At 43.2% G+C, this 17,251-nt stretch overlaps 1 protein-coding gene across 6 annotated transcripts in view; it reads right to left on the reverse strand.

The window, feature by feature from the left end:
- The window catches only part of LHFPL2 (LHFPL tetraspan subfamily member 2), a 147,506-nt gene that overhangs the window by 107,509 nt on the left and 22,746 nt on the right, over positions 1–17,251 (reverse strand). Inside the window, exon 1 of one of the 6 annotated variants that reach the window (XM_036020453.1) lies at positions 4,889–5,046. The exons of the other annotated variants lie outside the window; for them this stretch is intronic. The gene's annotated coding sequence lies outside the window, so the exon portion shown is untranslated. Of the gene's footprint in view, positions 1–4,888; positions 5,047–17,251 lie in introns of those variants that run through there. 6 annotated transcript variants of the gene reach the window in all.

Below are 17,251 nucleotides of genomic sequence, written 5' to 3' on the forward strand. Positions count from 1 at the left end.
TGTGGAAAGAAAGGAATTGGCAAGGTAGATGATAGTTTAAAACGGCAAATGTTACTTGACATTGTCCCTTTTAAGGGGCAAAACAGAAGAAAAGTTGGCCCCTTACTGCTGTGGCTCAGTGGGTTGGGCATCCTCCTGCAAACTGGAAGGTCACTGGTTCAATTCCCCATCAGGGCAGTTGCATGGGTTGCAGGCCAGGTCCCCCTTTGGGGGCCTTCAAGAGGCAACCAACCGATATTTCTCTCCCTCTCTTTCTCCCTCTCGCCCCCTTTCTAAAAATAAATTAGTAAAAAAAATTCTTTTAAAAAAGGACATAAAAGTTGGGAAGGAGAGAGAAGCGACATAAGAAACAGTAAGGTCAATGCAGTCTGTGAACATTTGTCAAGCGCAGCTTTGCCACATGATGGATATCAGCAGGGGCTTCGGTAAAGAGCCACATGGTCCCTAAACTCAAGGGATCTGTGGTAGGACTCTGTGCTTCTCAAACTTCATATGCATCAGTATCACAGGCAAACTTGTTAAAAAATACAGATGCCTGGGTTCCACCCACTCATCCCAAACATAATCATGATTTTGTTGCTCACGACAATTTGGCAACAACAAACTAAATAACAGCGGAAGACAAGTTTAGGGTAATGCAGTTAAACAAATAACAGGCTCCTTAAGGCAACTCTGATTTAGTTACAAAGAACAAATACAAGTTAAGACCAGTGTTCCCAACGCTGTATGCCGAGGTGCCCAGGATAGAGAGCCACAGTAAACTCGCAGGAGAGTGAAGGGGTGTTTACATTTTTCCAAGAAAAAATAGAGGCTTGTTGGACACTGTACAAACAACTAGTTCAAGTTAATTCATAGACTGCATCATGTTCCTTTGATGACACCTTTGTGAAAGTGGTCTTTGCCCCTGTTCTGATATAATGCTAAGTACACTTGAAAATCGACGTGGAACAGGAAATGAGGGTGGAAGTGCCCAACCTAATTCCAAGGACTGAGTGCTGAACAGGGGGGCACATCTCACTAGTAATGAACAGTGGTTATTTAAGGATGAGATAAATTTTAAAATTTTATATAGTGAAAAAGTTTTGTTTCAAATTAATGTGTATCACATTTTTCCAGTGGCAGCTACGTTGTTAGGGCAAATACTTAGTAGATTGTTTGTACTTGACTACTTAAAAAACAAATCTGTTCAGTATTTCTTTGGAAAGCATTATGAAGACACTTGGAGCAAATAATCTGGGAACTTCTGGGTTAAGGCAACCCAACAATGAGATGCTTTTCACAGACAACAACTTAATTCCCTTGATCAAAACAGATCTGTTTAATGCGGCGTTCTGGTAAAGAAAGCATTCTAGCAAAGTTCCAGAATCAGGCTTTTCCAAGTATTCTCAAATGAGAAAATGAATAATCATGAACATCTGTCCACTAATTAGCCAATAACCTCATGAATTCTTTTCTTCCATGTTGTATTTCAAATAACATTTCAAAGTAAAAAAAAATCTTGTTTTCATGATAAGCATTATTACATTTGTGCAAAGTCCTCAAACACAAGCAAGTCTCATTTCACACAGTGTGAGCACACAGGAATTTCAGTCACAGACGTGTTAGAGAATCCCAGTCCAGTGATCCCCAGTTTCTCAGGCAACGAGTCACAGGAATGTGGAGCTCTCTGTAGCCAGGTGGACCTAACCCCTCACCCACCGCGCCGGTCCCCGGCCCTTCTTGGCACAGCAGTAAGTTTGTTGTTGTTGTTGGTATATGACACTGGTCCTCTGTCCTTTCAGGTGCTATGAGTTTTATGAGTTCTATGACAATTGGATTTTATTTGACACTTCAATGATTCTTAGATATGAAACCTTCCCAAGATTAAAAAACCAAGGGTAAACCTTCCTCTTAGCAGGCAGAACTTCTTTAAACAGCGACCAGAGGTCTGACACAGGCTCTGCCTGCCAGGTCAAGGATTAAACATTCAACAAACCTCAAGACTCACGGCCGCGCCCTGGGACCCCGTCTCCTCGTGACAAGACACAGGTAGTGGCACGATGGGGACATCCTTGTGCAGGTGGAGCTGCCTCCACCTGAATGCTTCTCAAACCCTTAAATCTGGGATTTTTTAAAAAATTATTGGCAGTTTCTGGGTTTTTCTTTAGACACTGCTTGAAAAACTAGAATTGTTAAAGTGGCTGTTCAGAGACCAGTCTCTGACTAGAGGAAAATCTTAAGTGACCAAGCAAATCTTAATTGTGCAGCAATTTACCTGTCACTTAGGTGAATGATGAGCAAGCAATATGTTCTTCAGAAAGGGCTGCTTCCTAGGGAGACAGAGGAGATCAAATAAAGGAAGCTTTTTCATGAGTGACAGTTATTCTGAAAAAATGAAAGTTGAGAGCATTGCACCTATTAAATTTCTAAACAGTTCTGAAATGTTAAAGGTTTTTGCTTTGAAAACCAAAGAGAGTTTTCACTGCAGGATGAGCCTTTCAAGTGAGAAACATTTCAGATATAGTCTTGTTATGTGAGTAAACTAGCATGATACCCATGCTAACAGAAAGCGTTGTTATTTCATGTTAATCCTCCTCATACATAGCCATACTGAAGCGTCGGAGGAAAGTTCATCAGTAAACAGCTTCAGTTTGGTGTTGGGAGGAATGAAAAGAGAAGCTGGAGTTACAACATGAGTCAAAAGATAATGTCTCTGCATTCTGAGTTTCAACAATCAAATCTTAAAAGCTTTCAGAGAAAAAAGGACTGATGAATGCAAGCAGACCCTCTCAGAGAGATATCACTAACAAAATACTATGAAGTTGAGATGTTCTGGCTGAGAAAATACTTTCCACAACCAAACGTAAGTAGCAGATGACCAGGACACACTCTGTTTTGGCCTGTGTCTGAACTCACATTAGCTGCTTTAAAAAAGAAAAATTAACTGAAACTCCAAAAATACTAAAAAATAAAAGAAATCACATTTAAATCTGCTCAACACTTGACCAGCGGGTTTGCCATTTGCCGGGCCCCACGGGCCAGGCGGGCACCCAGGTCTGAAAGATCAAGTAGCGGCAGGCAGGGAAGCCTCGGAGGAAACGCTGTGACGAGACAATTAAATGGGGGGGATGACTCCTGCCGTTTGGTCTGGCGATGAAAGGAGGACGAGGTGTCACTGAGGATGATAGATATTTGGACCCCTGACTTCTTTGCGAGGATAAGGTAACAGAACAAACACCTGCTCTTGAAAGGGTGCTTTGCTTTGCCTTAAGATTGATTTAAGCTGAGATGATTCCGCCGAGTTCACAAAAACCATCACTGATAAAGCAGGTCTCAGAGCAGAAGGTCCCAGTCCTGGATCGTTCACAGAATTCCCCTGCTCGGGACAAGTGCCCCCTAACAACACAAATTATTCTCAGGTGTGTCTATGAGTTATGATTCACAGTGAAGGGCCCTTTTGAGTTAGGCAGACTCTTTAACAGGGCAATATTTGCACTTAAAAAACACACAGATAAGGACTAAATATAAGTACAGTATCAACATCTTCAGGTAGCCAACTTATACCACCAATGAATTCAACAGCATTAGAAGAAAAAAAACAAAAGCAAAAACAAAACCCTCCAACCCCTCACGTGCATCCCTCAGGGTGAGACTAGAGGAAAAAGAAGCCAGAGGAGTGAGGGGCTGGGGTGGGGGGCCTGCTTCTCCAACTGTAGTCTCCTCACGGGAAAGCCATTTTCCTCAGAGCTGTGGTGTGCCCAGCAGGTGAACTGAAACACAGGTGTACACAGTCTACCTTCAATATGAAGGAGTAAGTGGGTGGGGGAGTTTCACTCCTTAAAACCAAAAAAATTAAAGACTTTTACAATATATATTTATGTGGAACACACACAGGTTTATTAGATTCTCCCCTAAAAAGGCCCAGAAAATATGGTGCCACCTTTAAGAGTTTCCACTGAAATTTCTAGAAAAGAAGGGCATATCTGATACACACTCTGGAGAGTGACAAATCGCCGACCCCAAACACACACGTGGTTTGAGGGGACGAAGACAGCAATGAAGGAGGGAAACAGAAGAAAAATCGAGGTCCAAATAACCCTGACACTTTTTTAAAATTAGGTGGTTCAAGACAGAAAGACTCCTGATTATGCCACAAGAAAATGAAAGGAGCACCATTTTCTTACAAAACCAAACAACTTAAAATTCCTATCTGCCAGCTTCTCTAAAGGCATCGTATTCAAGTCAAGGACTGGAGCATGGGAACCCATCCTTCTCAACTTCTCTCCTTGCTTACTCCAACAAAAAGCATGGTGCCAGAAAAGAATGGCATATCAACTGTCTACATAGAGACAGTTGATACTCTTTATTAGGTTAAGTTGTTTCTTTGTTCTTAAAGAACATGCACTGGCCAGTGGGACCCCTCGCCACCTATAGGCACTCCTATATAAACCTGAGGAGGAGCTGAACTGTGAGAACGTACCTCAGGCAGAAGAACGCAGACCCGGAGTCCAGTGGACACCCCCAAGAAGGCTCCCAGAGCCCAACCAAGGGTGCCGGAGCACAACCCGCCAACACTGCATAAACCCCAACCCAGAGGTCTGCTGCCACAGGCCCCCGAGCCAGAGCAAATCCCAGCAGCTCTGGCTCCCTAAGCACTGAATAAGAGCCAGGCTGTGCCAGTTAATCACTTTACAGCACGTTATTTCATTTAAACCTCACCACCGCCCACAATGAGGCAGGTGCATTTTATGAAGATGGAAACTGAGGCTCAGAGGGCAAAGCAACAGACTGAAACCCACGCCTGGCTCACCCACAGCCTGGGCTCTTTCCCACCACACTGAACTGATGTATTGATTATCTGACAGCAAGCAGTCTCGATTTAGAGCTATGAAAACTGTCATCCTCTTACCAGTAAAAGGTTTCAAATCTCAGAGACAATCCCTTTTCCTTCCAGTCATTTCTTTCTTCGTCATTGCAGCCCCTCAGAAGGCACTGGCAGCAAGTAGCAATATGAACAGGAGCTAAAGGGTCCACACTCTTTACCAAGCAACGATCTTCAGGGAAACATATCCCCAGGAGGGGACCCCAATGGAGAGAAAGCAATTTGCTTCAAGATGTTTGCAGCAGGCTTATTTATGCCAGCCTCAAACTGGAACAAATTCAAATATCCTAATATGGGGCTAGTTGAACCACACACTAGCACATACAAAATGATGAAACACTAAATGAGCAATTCAAAATGAGCAGAATGTGGTTAATGCAGCTACATGGAATGTAAAATTATAATAGTGCTAAATATTTCCAATGCAACAGGATGTACCCACCACTTAAAACCATTGAAACAGCCCCATACAGTCACAATTTCAGAACCCAAATCAGAAAAAAATACATGAGAATTCAATCTGCTATCGTTTGCTGTTATGGTGGTTGAAAAGCTGCTGGAAAATAAATTACAAACTGTCAAAAGCCAAAACAGAGACCAATAATAGATTGCTATGTGAGTAAAGAAACATGTGTATTCAGGCCAACATCAAATGCATGACTTTGATTATTGCAATTAATTTCTGAATTTGTGTTATTAAAATACCTATCTGCTCTGTAGCTTCCAGAAGACTGGCTTTAGAAAAAAGTCAATTGTCTCCCTACGGAGACTAAGGAGGTCTGAGCTTCTACATCAGTGCTACTCAGGAAACACTCATTTAATCCTTTTTGTTTATTCTGTTCCCTGCATTTATGAGCTCTCTAAATCCCTTCTACTTAAACTGTGCTACTAAACCACTAGGATTAAAGACATGGTGAGTTTTCTAGCAGAATGTACTTAGCTTTATGCCTGAATAATGTGTTTACACAATTTCATAGTTCAGTAATTTGCTGAATGAGCTTGTACAAAATGATGTGTCTGAAAACTCATTTTTAAAAATGTGTTTTGTCAGAAGATGTGACAGGAGGTTTCCATTACTTCCGGGAAGAAAAGGCCCCACAGCCCCACACAGACTTGGCGCATGGTCATGGCCTTCTGAAGCCAGACAGCACAGCCATGGCTTGCCTGGGCCTTAAGTTACGTTTTAAACATTATTAGGAAGAGCAGTTTAATGAAAAGTGTTTCAATTAACTGGTGATTAGCTGACAAAATCAGACATTCTCAGGACATCCAGGCAACTTCAAAAGCTGGCAAGGATTAGGAGCAAGACATGCATGAGCACTGAGGCAGCGCCCAGGCTCTGCACGGGATGCTGTATGTCTGGGAAGTAGATGGCCCACTGGAGCCTGCTTCATGGGCCACTTGTCTGTGCCACAAGGCTGTCAATCATCACTTCCACCATCCTCCAAAATGCTCACCAGGTCTTTTAGGACCTTCTAAGCCATCATCACTACCATGTACACTAAACAGAATGCAGGCAGGTCACCGTATACACCTGGCCTGTCTGACAGGCAAAATCACAGAAAAAAGGCAGTGTCTTTATGCTTCTACCATAAAGCATCAATTTGAATTAAATCATTCTTACTGACTCACTTTCTCCTTTGATGTGTTATAACATTTAACGCAGGAATCAAGACACAACAACCTGTAGACTGGTTATCTTTAGATTAATTAGCTCTACATTTTAGAACTCTCCAGAATTTAATACAATCCAAGGATTAAGCATTTCTGCATAGAACTGTCAGCAGACAATACTGATTACCTTATATTTACAACCCAGTCTGAGGTTTTTCCAAAGCTTTCACAGTTGCTATTTAACCCGCATAACCCTCATATAAAGTGAAATTTCTCTACTCAGCAACATCCAATAACACATTTTTCAAAATTAACACATTCAATGTGAGCTCTGATGAAGTGATAATAAAATTAAACAGGTGTCACCAGTAAAAATTCTGTCCTAAAATGCGTATCTTGATTCAACTCACCTGACATTTACCAAGAGCTCAGTATATTCTAGGCAGTGCACTCCAGCCAGCTTTCTTTAGGAAAACAAAAACTGACAAGATTAAAAATTTAATATCCTTATGTATATCCTTAAATATTTAAAAGAAAAACACAGGCCCATGAAATCCACAAGCCTGGGGATCACTGATTTGAAATATTTTATCACTATATCTTTACTTTCCCTAGGCCTAAGTGACCATCTGGTTTCAGATGAGCATCTCTAGAAGCGGCATTAACTTCTTTGTACCACCAGGGACTAGGCCATGAATTACTGCTCAGGGCTATTTAATGTACAAGACAGAAATTTATTAAATAGCAATCAAGCAGTAATTACTAAATTGTTCCCCAGTGGCTCAAAGAGTCAGTAATTAACTACCACTTACTGCATTAAGATTGTAAGTTATTAAATAGCACTAAAGGAACAGTTCATTAAATGGTACCTTAGTGTCCTGAAAGAGTCATTTCCATACGGCTCGCCATGAGCGTACTAGACACTGGCGGACTCCAGCTGCTTACTGGAAAACAACATGAATTTTCACACAGCAGCCACCTCTAGCCGGTAACCCTGGCGCTCAGCGAGATGGCTGAACGAGCCCTTGACTCCACGCCCCGCCTTGGAAGCCCCCGCATTCTGATTTGCTCTGCAGCCTGAGTCCCGACAAGACAGCAGCCCTACTGAGTCTACCGGAGCCCTGTCTCTCAGTACCAACCCACCCCCAAAGCTGTGTGGCACAGCTCCCAGGGGTTTATATGTTGCCGTTCTGAGGTGAACAAAGGACATTTAAAAATAAGCCGTGATCTGATCACAGATAAAATTGCAATGCTTATTCCAATCTCCTCCAAAATGTCTTTTCTGCCCACCCCAGCTACCACGCCCCTCCTAGTTTCCACCTCCCCTTCCCACTTTATCCCGGACTACCTTCTTCATAACTGTCCCTTCCCTCCAGCCGGTGGCCCCCGTCCTTTAAATCAAAATTCACCATGAAGAGTCGTCTGCTCTAGAAGGCTTAACCTGATGAGGAGACAAGATAGTGGAAAACTCCCCAAAGCTACTTTAAAAGCCATTCCTTCAAATTCTAAATAAGTTTAAATTTTAAAAAAGAAGTTGGTGTTTTTCCCCCTGAAAGTGTCTACACCTTGTTATTGTGATAATCTCAGCAGGCAAAGTCCACCTTTCATAGATCTACATAATAATATGCCCAAAGGTGTACATAAAGAACTTGAAATACTAAATCACTCTGGGCAGTAAAAGAACACACTCTAAAAAAAAATTGCTTTAACAAGATACTTGATATCCTTATCATTAGATGAACTCCAAAAAGTGTAAAAGAAAGAAAAGCAATTAACGGAGGAACTGGCAGAAAGTCTCAGGTGACACCAGGGGACCACAAATGAGATCAAGGAGATAAAGTTCAAAGAGGTGGAACAACAGCTCGTTAATCACGTGGATCGGGAAACACTCCCCCAGACTTCGGTGAGGAGAGAAAACACTTTCGAAGAAACCAGAGACGGTCATGAAAGCAAGCGCTTCTTTAGTAGAAAAGCTGGGATACTTCCCTGAAGATTATACCTCCAAATAAGAACTCAGGAGTTATTTTTTTTAATCCCTATCAAATTACAAAATAGTATTTGCTACTTTTCCTGTCAAAAAGCTCTCTAACAAAGTTCTAGGAGTAATACGAAAATATGGTGAATGGCGGATTGTCCAAAACAAAGACTGACGGGGCACTATTTTAATCGTCTAACCTCCAATGTGATGAGCATTGGAAACATAACCACACTAGAAAAATGTAAGGGAAAATTCATACTAGTATGTACGTTGTCGGCTTTCAACCACTGAAGCTACAAAATTAATCATTAAACCTGTGCTTAATTAGTTATCCAAAGTCTGTTTGCCAACAGGAAAAAAGTAGCTAAAAAGTTTGGGAAATGTTATCATTTAAAATATACTCGAGAACAACATTAACAAAAGTCAACAAGAGGCTTTCTTTTGTTACGAGATAATTAAAAATGGTTCAACCTTTCTGCTGGTAGTTTGTCAAGCTGTAGGAAAATCTAAAATAGTTACACTCTGACTCAGTAGTTTTAATCCATTTACCCTATGAGATAATTAGATGAGCGCAGTGCAAGGATGTGTAATGGAGCTTTATTCATAACAGGGAGACTATTTCATGTATAAGAGGTTGGTAAATCACAGCACATTCATACAATGGCAAATTCTTCAGATATTAAAAAGAAGGCATCTAAATTGATTGACATGGAAAGACTGCCACAGCTTATTGTGGGAAAAAAATGCCTTATAATTCGATCTCATGTATCTAACGTTGTGAGTGTGTATATGTGCATGACAACCATCAAAAACATGGGCAATAATTATCGTTAGTACAGCTCAGATTAAGTTAGTTTCATTGCTTAATGATTGCCAAGAAACGTTTGTGAGTTGCTACAAGCCATCCAATAAATGAGAGGAGGTATATATTTTTCCAAGGCACTAGGAACGAAACCGAACCATGTTTCATTCTTAAAACCAAACGAAACACACAGTGTTTATCAAGCAAGGGACAGCCATCCCTGCCTGGCCAGCAGAGCGGATGGTCAGCTGGGCCAGGGGCAGGTAGGTAGCTGTAAACTGCGTGGTCTGGCTCCAAGGACGGTACAGAGCAGGGCAGGGTCAACGTGGGCTGGGGCACTGAAGAAAGACTTCCAAAGCGGAAGTCGGCCTGCACCTCGAACTCTGTCCCATCTTAGTTTCTACGCCCTGATAGGGTAAGAATCAACATCTGACACCAGAATCACCATCCAGTGAGGCTTCTGACCTCTCTTCTCAACAACTGATATACCAGAGTCTGAGGAGTGGTGCTGAGCTGAGCGCTCGGCCCCAGGAACCACACCAGAGCCTGGGTCAAGGGCATTTCAGTGGAAACAGCCCCATGTGAAGGCCCCGAGTGGGACAGGAGCTCAGTGGCTGAGGACCAGAAAGGCCTACGGGCTGGAGCAGAATGAGCTGGGGATGGCACGGCAAAAGGACCAAATCACACCAGTCCTAGTGTGTCTAGACAAGAAATTCGGACGTTAACTTACATGCAACAGGACAGGGTTAGATTTTAAGCAGGGAGTGAATGTAGCCTAATATACATGTTTCACAATCCTGACAGCTGCTGGATGTATAATGGATGGTGTGGAAGTTTTATTGAAAACCTACTGTTGCCCTGGCTGGTGTAGCTCAGTGGATTGAGTGCAGGCTGCAAACCAAAGCATTGCAGGTTCGATTCCCAGTAAGGGTACATGCCTGGGTTGCAGGCCATGACCCCCAGAAACCGCACATTGATGTTTCTCTCTCTTTCTCTATCTCCCTCCCTTCCCTCTCTAAAAATAAAAATAAAATCTTAAAAAAAAATTAAAGAGAAAAAAAAGAAAATCTACTGTTAAAACTCAGAAGGCACTGAGGCCACAAAAACAGACTCTTTTTCTAATTCCATTTTCCCCACATGTGGTACAGGCAAGCTCCTAGAAAACACACTCACACAGTAGGTGCTCCACTCTTTAAAAACCCAAAGGACATTATAAGATGCTCCTTTCTAGGGAGTGTATTTCTCTCTGAAACCAGAGAATAACAATTTTTATTTTTTGGAGTTTTTCCTCCAAAAGGCAAAACAGAACAATAAGAAAAAACTATGTTCTTTTATAGTAAGAACTGTGCTTTCACTAGACATTTTGTTACAAATTAATGCAAAGCTAGCTGTTCATTGACAATGAAGCACTTCCTACTCTCTAATCAGTATTCCAACTCTGATACTGTGAAAACATTTCCTCTCAGAATAAAGAGATTTTTAAAAACTAGTTGAATAATGTTACGGAAATATAAAAACCACCCTAGTCTTTTAGACAGATTTCTCTTTAGAAATTAAAAATAGGAAAATAGCCACTAGAGCAAATGGTTAGGCATATGATTTGCATCTTTTGGAACTGGAATGAACTGTATAATCATTCTCCCAAAACTCTGAAAATATGACTACTGTTTATCTAGTGCCTTCTGTTAAAACAGTTAAAGTGCTTTACAAATATCTTCCTCATAATAACTCCATAAAGAGAGGAGAGTCTCCTATAAAAGTTCATTGGGCATGAAAACTTGGCTCCATTATTCACAGCTTGATCCAAAAGCAATTATTAAAATTAATTTTTAACAGCAACAAAAATAATTTGGCTGAAAGAGTCAACTAATACGCAGTGAACTGCTTACCCATGCCACATTTCCTCTACACAAAGGCTGCCATTCCTTGCCCCAATACCCAGAATTACTTCTGCAAAACCAGCTCCCCTTAAGTCGAGACAGCTCAGAGGTCTGGTGCCAGGGCTGAACTGAAGGCACTGAACTCCACTTTATAGCAGCACTTGGTCCTACATTTAAATGGCCCTTAAAGCTGGCACCAAATGAGCTGGGGAGATAGTAATCCTAATGAATTAAGGCTGAGCAAAGAGGCATCCTTCATAATGCAGGCAGGACGGTCCACTAATTGCTCAGGGACAGACACGCTCACCCCAGCCTCTCCTCCCCAGTGAGCACCACCACACGAGCCCCTGGGGTCCTAAGGTCCTCCTGGCAGATAGAGTAGCAAAAGGGTGCGGTGGCTCACTTTAAGTTGTAAGTTTTAAAAGTCCTTATGGTAAAATATGCCTGGACAGGCCTGGCCTTGAATCTGCTCTGGTCTCCCTCAATGCCCACCCATGGGCACACTGGCCTGGCTGGTCTGGAGCCCTGCCAAGGAATCAGGACAATTTCTAGCTGGCCCCTAGGAAGAAGGGTCCAATGGACAAAATGCTCCTAGACCAGCACTACCTACCTCCTACTGTCTGTTGAGTCAGGATGGGGAAAAGTCAGGAAGCTTTTTCTCACCAATACTCAGAGCCTCTGAGCCTCTGGGTAAAACCCACTCATTTTAATCTACTTTCTAGCTCCACCTCTAGAACTAGTAAAGCAGCCCTAAATCAGACTACGACAACTGATTTTTCACAATACCTGACACACCTGAAATTGTTCTGTTATATTGGAACTTAAAATTGTAGTATAACTCATAATGGCTCTGTAAATATAAAAATATAAGCATCAATATAACTCATGTTTAGGAAAATTAAAAATAAGTCTAAAAGATTTGGGTGCAGGGAGAAGGCTTTAAGATCCTTTAGAATATTTTATAAGAAGTAACTATAATATCCTCATGAAAACCTGTGGGGTATTATTGATCCCAATTTATAGATGAGGGGACTGAAGCAAAGACACTTTAACTTCTCAAAGATCACCCAGCTGGTAAATATTAGAGCTGGTTTCAAAAGCAGGCAGCCTGGCCTTTTAACCATGCAGCTGACTCTACTAGCTGGTTTTATCTTAGTTAGTCACAGTTTATAAATCAAGGTTCAGGACTCTTTCTCCACCATAAATTGCACAAGAGCCTTTGACTTGTATCTACAATGTGGGTAGTAGTAACATTTCAGGAGCCACTCCTACACAGGCATTTAGGATTCCTGGTCCCTATCCCCTAAAAGCCTTCAGGCAGAATAATCCCCCTCCCAGATCCAAACACCCCTGGTCTGTGGAGGAGGGAGGGGAAGGGGAGAGCAGTCAGCCCTGCCCCAGTCGAGAAGCATTAGAGTAAACAGAAGAGGGAATCAAAGGACATCAAGAACATTTAAACAAGAAATGCCTGTTAGAAAGCAAAGGAGGGAAGGAGGGAGGGAGGGGAAAAGGGAGAGAAAGAGACAAAGGGAAGACACATCCCAGATTTCCTCCCTTTTCCTGTATCAAACCCTGATTGTCATACTGGTAATTAAGACTAAAAACAATCCAAAATTTTAAACTGATGAACAAAACAGCAACAGAGGCATGGATACATGGGACAGACTGCAGCTGTCGCGGGGGGCGGGGGGGTGCTGGATGAGAACAGATATGCACAACCCATGGACACAGACAACAGTGTGGTCAGAGAGAAGGGGGGCAAAGCCGGGGACAAATGGGGACATCTGCAATGGTGTCAACAATAAAAATAAAGGGAAAAAAAGAACAGAAGTATCATTAATGCAAGTTGGAAATCAGGAAGGAAGGAAGGAAGGAGGGAAGGAGGGAGAGAGGGAAAGGGAAGGGAAGGGAGAAAAAGAAAGGAAGGGAGGGGAGGGGGAGAGTCACCAAGATTCAGCAGCTAATAGAAAAAACTGTTTTCTAAAAACAAGTCCCTATATGGTAGGCATCCTTAATCAGTTCTTTCACAAACTCTAAACCCCAGATTTCAAATTAATGTAGGGCTTGCCAGGCCATCTTCAATGTCCACATCAGTTCTCATGATGGAAGCACGGTGAGAAGCCCTTCCCTTTATTCAGTCTAATCTAAAAGAATGGATTATCCCAAAATTAAAAAATATCAAATCAGGACTCAAAACCTAGAGCTATAATTAATAAAAACCTACATTCTGACACAAGGGAACCACTCATTTGGTTCTAAAAATACAAATAACCAAGGTCAAGCTGATGGATACCCAAGAAACAGAACAGCCACACACCTTCCTCAGCCTGTCCTCTCTTCTCCACCATCTAATGGGGTGCCGCCTGGAAAGGCCATGCGAAGGTGACACCCTTACCTTTGCAGAGCTGTTGCGAGGATGTGGGGTTTGAAGGGCCCCATGGTGCTCATGCTCTGAAACCCAGGAACTCTTGCAAAACAGTCGCACTGTCTCCTCCACCACCTCTGCTCACCCGCTCCCCCTCGTTCTGCCCCCTGGTCCTTCTCTCCCCATTCCCCATTTCCTTGGCAAATCCAAACCAGTTTCCTAGAATAACTTTGCAACCACTCTGACTGTGAATTGCTTCTGAGAACATCTTGCAGGAAAATCACAAAGCCAGAAAAGCATTTTGGCAAGAATTCCAAGACAGTCACATCCAGATTTCAGAACCATGCGGACAGACGCTGAGCTTCCTTAACCCCTGGTCTGTGTTCAGACAAACATGACCCAGAGAGCAAAGGACAGGATGCTAAAAGGGACACAGAATGTGGGTCACCCTCACAGCTCACCCTAAGAAGTCGGATTTTCACTGGCTGTTCCTCGCAGCCTCTCCTTGCAATATCACAGCCAACAGTTCCTGATATGAGTCTGACTCTTCTCCCTGACATCAGCATTAATAGTGACAGCCCCGACTTGTTGGTTAGTTGGCACCCATCTGCAAACAGGCGAACAGGCGGCTTCCCCAGGCCACCTGCCCCAAGGAAGGAGAAACAATCCCTGCCTGCGGGTTGTTAGTTCCAAATTTCCTGACGCAACGCTGGCTCCTGAGAGAATTCATCATGCAGGCCTCAAAATCTGAAATGTCGCAACTCTCTTCTAGTGATGCCCATTATGTTGTTTCTGGACTTTCTTAAAAGGGCCAGTACGTTCACACTCACAAGATTGCTCTTAGTCCTCGTGAGTGTGTGTGTGGGGGGTGGGGGAGGGGAGAGACTATTGTATATTGTATCCAATATTGTATATTTTCCCTCCCTAATCAGCTCAGCTTAAGGGAGAGTCATTCTGTCTGTTCAGAAGCACACAGACGTGCATCTCTACACCCAAAGATGCAGTTGTTACAGCCTGCACTTTAATGCTGCTCACTTCCAGGAGACACATGTTTTAGGGTGCCTACAACCCCAGCACTGGATTTAGGACAAACTGACCTAATCTCGTGATAATACCTGAAAATCTCTTTCAAATTGTTGACTTCAGGGAGGCTCCAAAAAGTTGCCTGGAGACAGAAGAGCAATAATCTGGGATAAGGCACCAGGTGAAGGCAAGGACTTTGACCCTCAACTCTGCGTTAAACCAGAGCAATTTCACCTTTGTTTGTTTACTAGTTGTTATTAAGCAATGTCTATTAAAATTAAAATCTGTTCACAGTTTTACAGACCATGCCGGAGGCAGGCACGGCAGCAGAGTGAGGCAGAGCACGTGCACGGGCAGGGTGGCCCTCAGCGGTTCTTCAGGACAACCGACACACCGCCTCTCAAGAAGCTTCTAGAACAGGTTTTCTGGTGGAGCACTAGACAAAATGGTTGATTCATTTTGCGGGGGGTGGGGGTCATTGAAAATAACAAGTTTTTATAGTATCTCACATTTTTGTGGGTCAGAAATTGGGGCAAAGAGCAGCTGGTTGATGCTTCTGCTCCAGCTGGCAACGGCAGACTTCATTAGGTGGCGTTCAGTGGGTGGGTGGGCTCATCGGGAGGGTCCAAGATGGCTTCACTCATGTCAGTGGGGATGGCTGGGAGGTTGGGTTCCGCTCAGACTGGCCACCGGAGCACCTGCTTTGATGGCCACAGGGCAGACTTTTTAAATGGTAGCTCAGGGCTTGAAGAGCAGTGTTCCCATGAACAAGGCGGAAACTGCATGGCCTTTGAAGACCTTGCCTCAGAAGCCACATGACACTTTTTGTCACACACTACTGGTCAGAGTGGTGACAAGATCACCCTGATTCAAGGAGAAACTCCAGAACCTCCCCAGCCCCACGGTGAATAAAAAAATAACACAAACACTCTGATAAAAGTGATTTGCACTGAGCCTTAAACATATGTGTGTGTGTGTGTGTGTGTGTGTGTGTATTCAGAATCACTGGTTTTCAAAAGGAATCTGAATTACTGCTTTTCAGAAAATTGATCAGAACAACAAGAAAACAGCCCCACAGTATTACCCAGACTCAGTAAACAGACTTGGAGTTTAGAGCTTGGCCATGAGCCCCGCCATTACCAAGAAACTCTGAACTGACAAGGCAGGAATCTGTGTAAATGGACCACTCACTTTATATGGCTCTGGCCTTTAGAAACTTCTCGGAGACATTTTGCTAGGACTGCTCTCCCTTAAGGAGCAAAACCCTAATAGCTTGAACTCATTGTCTCTGGGTTATCCTTTGCAATTTATGCTCAGTAGGCCTCAGAGCTTTTAGTTTCTTTTATTCACTTAATCATATTCAGTGAGGCAAGGTGGTGTATGACAGGACCTGGAACTGAGATCACCTGAGGGAACAAGAGATTAAAAAGCGCCTGTCTCACTAAGGCAGTGGTTCAAGGCCAAAAGGATCTTGCCCTTCCCATCACCTTCCATCAGATGCACGGCCCCCAGAGCACATTGGGCAAGGTCTGGAGGCATCCTGGATCATCCCACCTTGGGGAGTGGAGTTCGACTGGCATCTAGCCAGTGGAGGCCAAGGATGCTGCTAAACATCCAACGATTCACCGAACAGCCCCACAGCAAAGAATTATTCAGTGCAAAATGTCAGTAAGACCAGGGCTGGAAAACCCTGCTGTAAGGCACGTACTGTGATGGAGTCAACGGTCAGGCAGCTCCACATTATTTCTATCTCCCTCTTTTCGAATGATGCATGTATGGTCGAATCTCTATGAATTAAACGCTCATAATGCTATGGCTCTACTGAAATATATCACTGTAAAAAAGAGTTCCCCTAAAAGTCTGAAAATCATAATTCTCATCATGAACCCATTCTTTAGCTTAACTATTAAGCATCACTTTTAATTTAGATGCCCTGTCTCATCCGTATTACTAAAGGCAAACAAACAACCAAAAAACAAACTTTAGAGGATTCAGTTTTCAGTGGCTCCCATGTGCTCTGGTTTTTGCGTCGTAAAACAATGAGCTGAAGTGTTTCTGCACCGACGCAGAGGCAGGCCAAGCAGGAGTTACAGATTAACAGCCGCTCTCTGGTTGAAGGCTCTTCCACCTGTCCTCTCCCAGAAGGAGGACAATAGCGGCAATGACACAGAGTGACCTAATCTGACCCAACACCCCCAGGCCTCTGCCACCTGTCCCTAAAACAGCACAGAAGCCTGCCTGCGTGTCCCAAAGCGTCACTCTACAGGAATCCTCTCGCACGCCCTGCTCTGTTTGCGGCGGACACACAGTGGTTTATGCTTACAAACCAAAGGCTGCCAATTCACCAGACAGAAAACAGCATTTATAAACTCTTATGTTCACCTTTGGGGAACTCCTAATAGTCATTTTTATTGGGTCTCTTCTACCACAAATTTGTAAAGCTATTTCCTATTTCTCACATTAATTGCTATTTTCCTCTTTAAACAAGGTTTCAATGACACCTATACGTGGCACATAAAACCACAATTCCCTCAGTGAAATAAATTACATCGCTGGGTTGGTGCAAAGCACTGTTCGTTGGCCAGGTCCATTAATGGTGTGTGATGTGTTGCCACTCTCCCAGGACAAACATAAACACTTTTCATACAACTGCTTGGCTTTGCACCCCCCCCTTTCCAACTAAGGTTTTCCCCCAAGGGGGGAAAGAGCGGTCACCACCAGCAATGGC

Source organism: Phyllostomus discolor, chromosome 3, assembly GCF_004126475.2.
Source record: "Phyllostomus discolor isolate MPI-MPIP mPhyDis1 chromosome 3, mPhyDis1.pri.v3, whole genome shotgun sequence".
NCBI lineage: Eukaryota > Metazoa > Chordata > Mammalia > Chiroptera > Phyllostomidae > Phyllostomus > Phyllostomus discolor.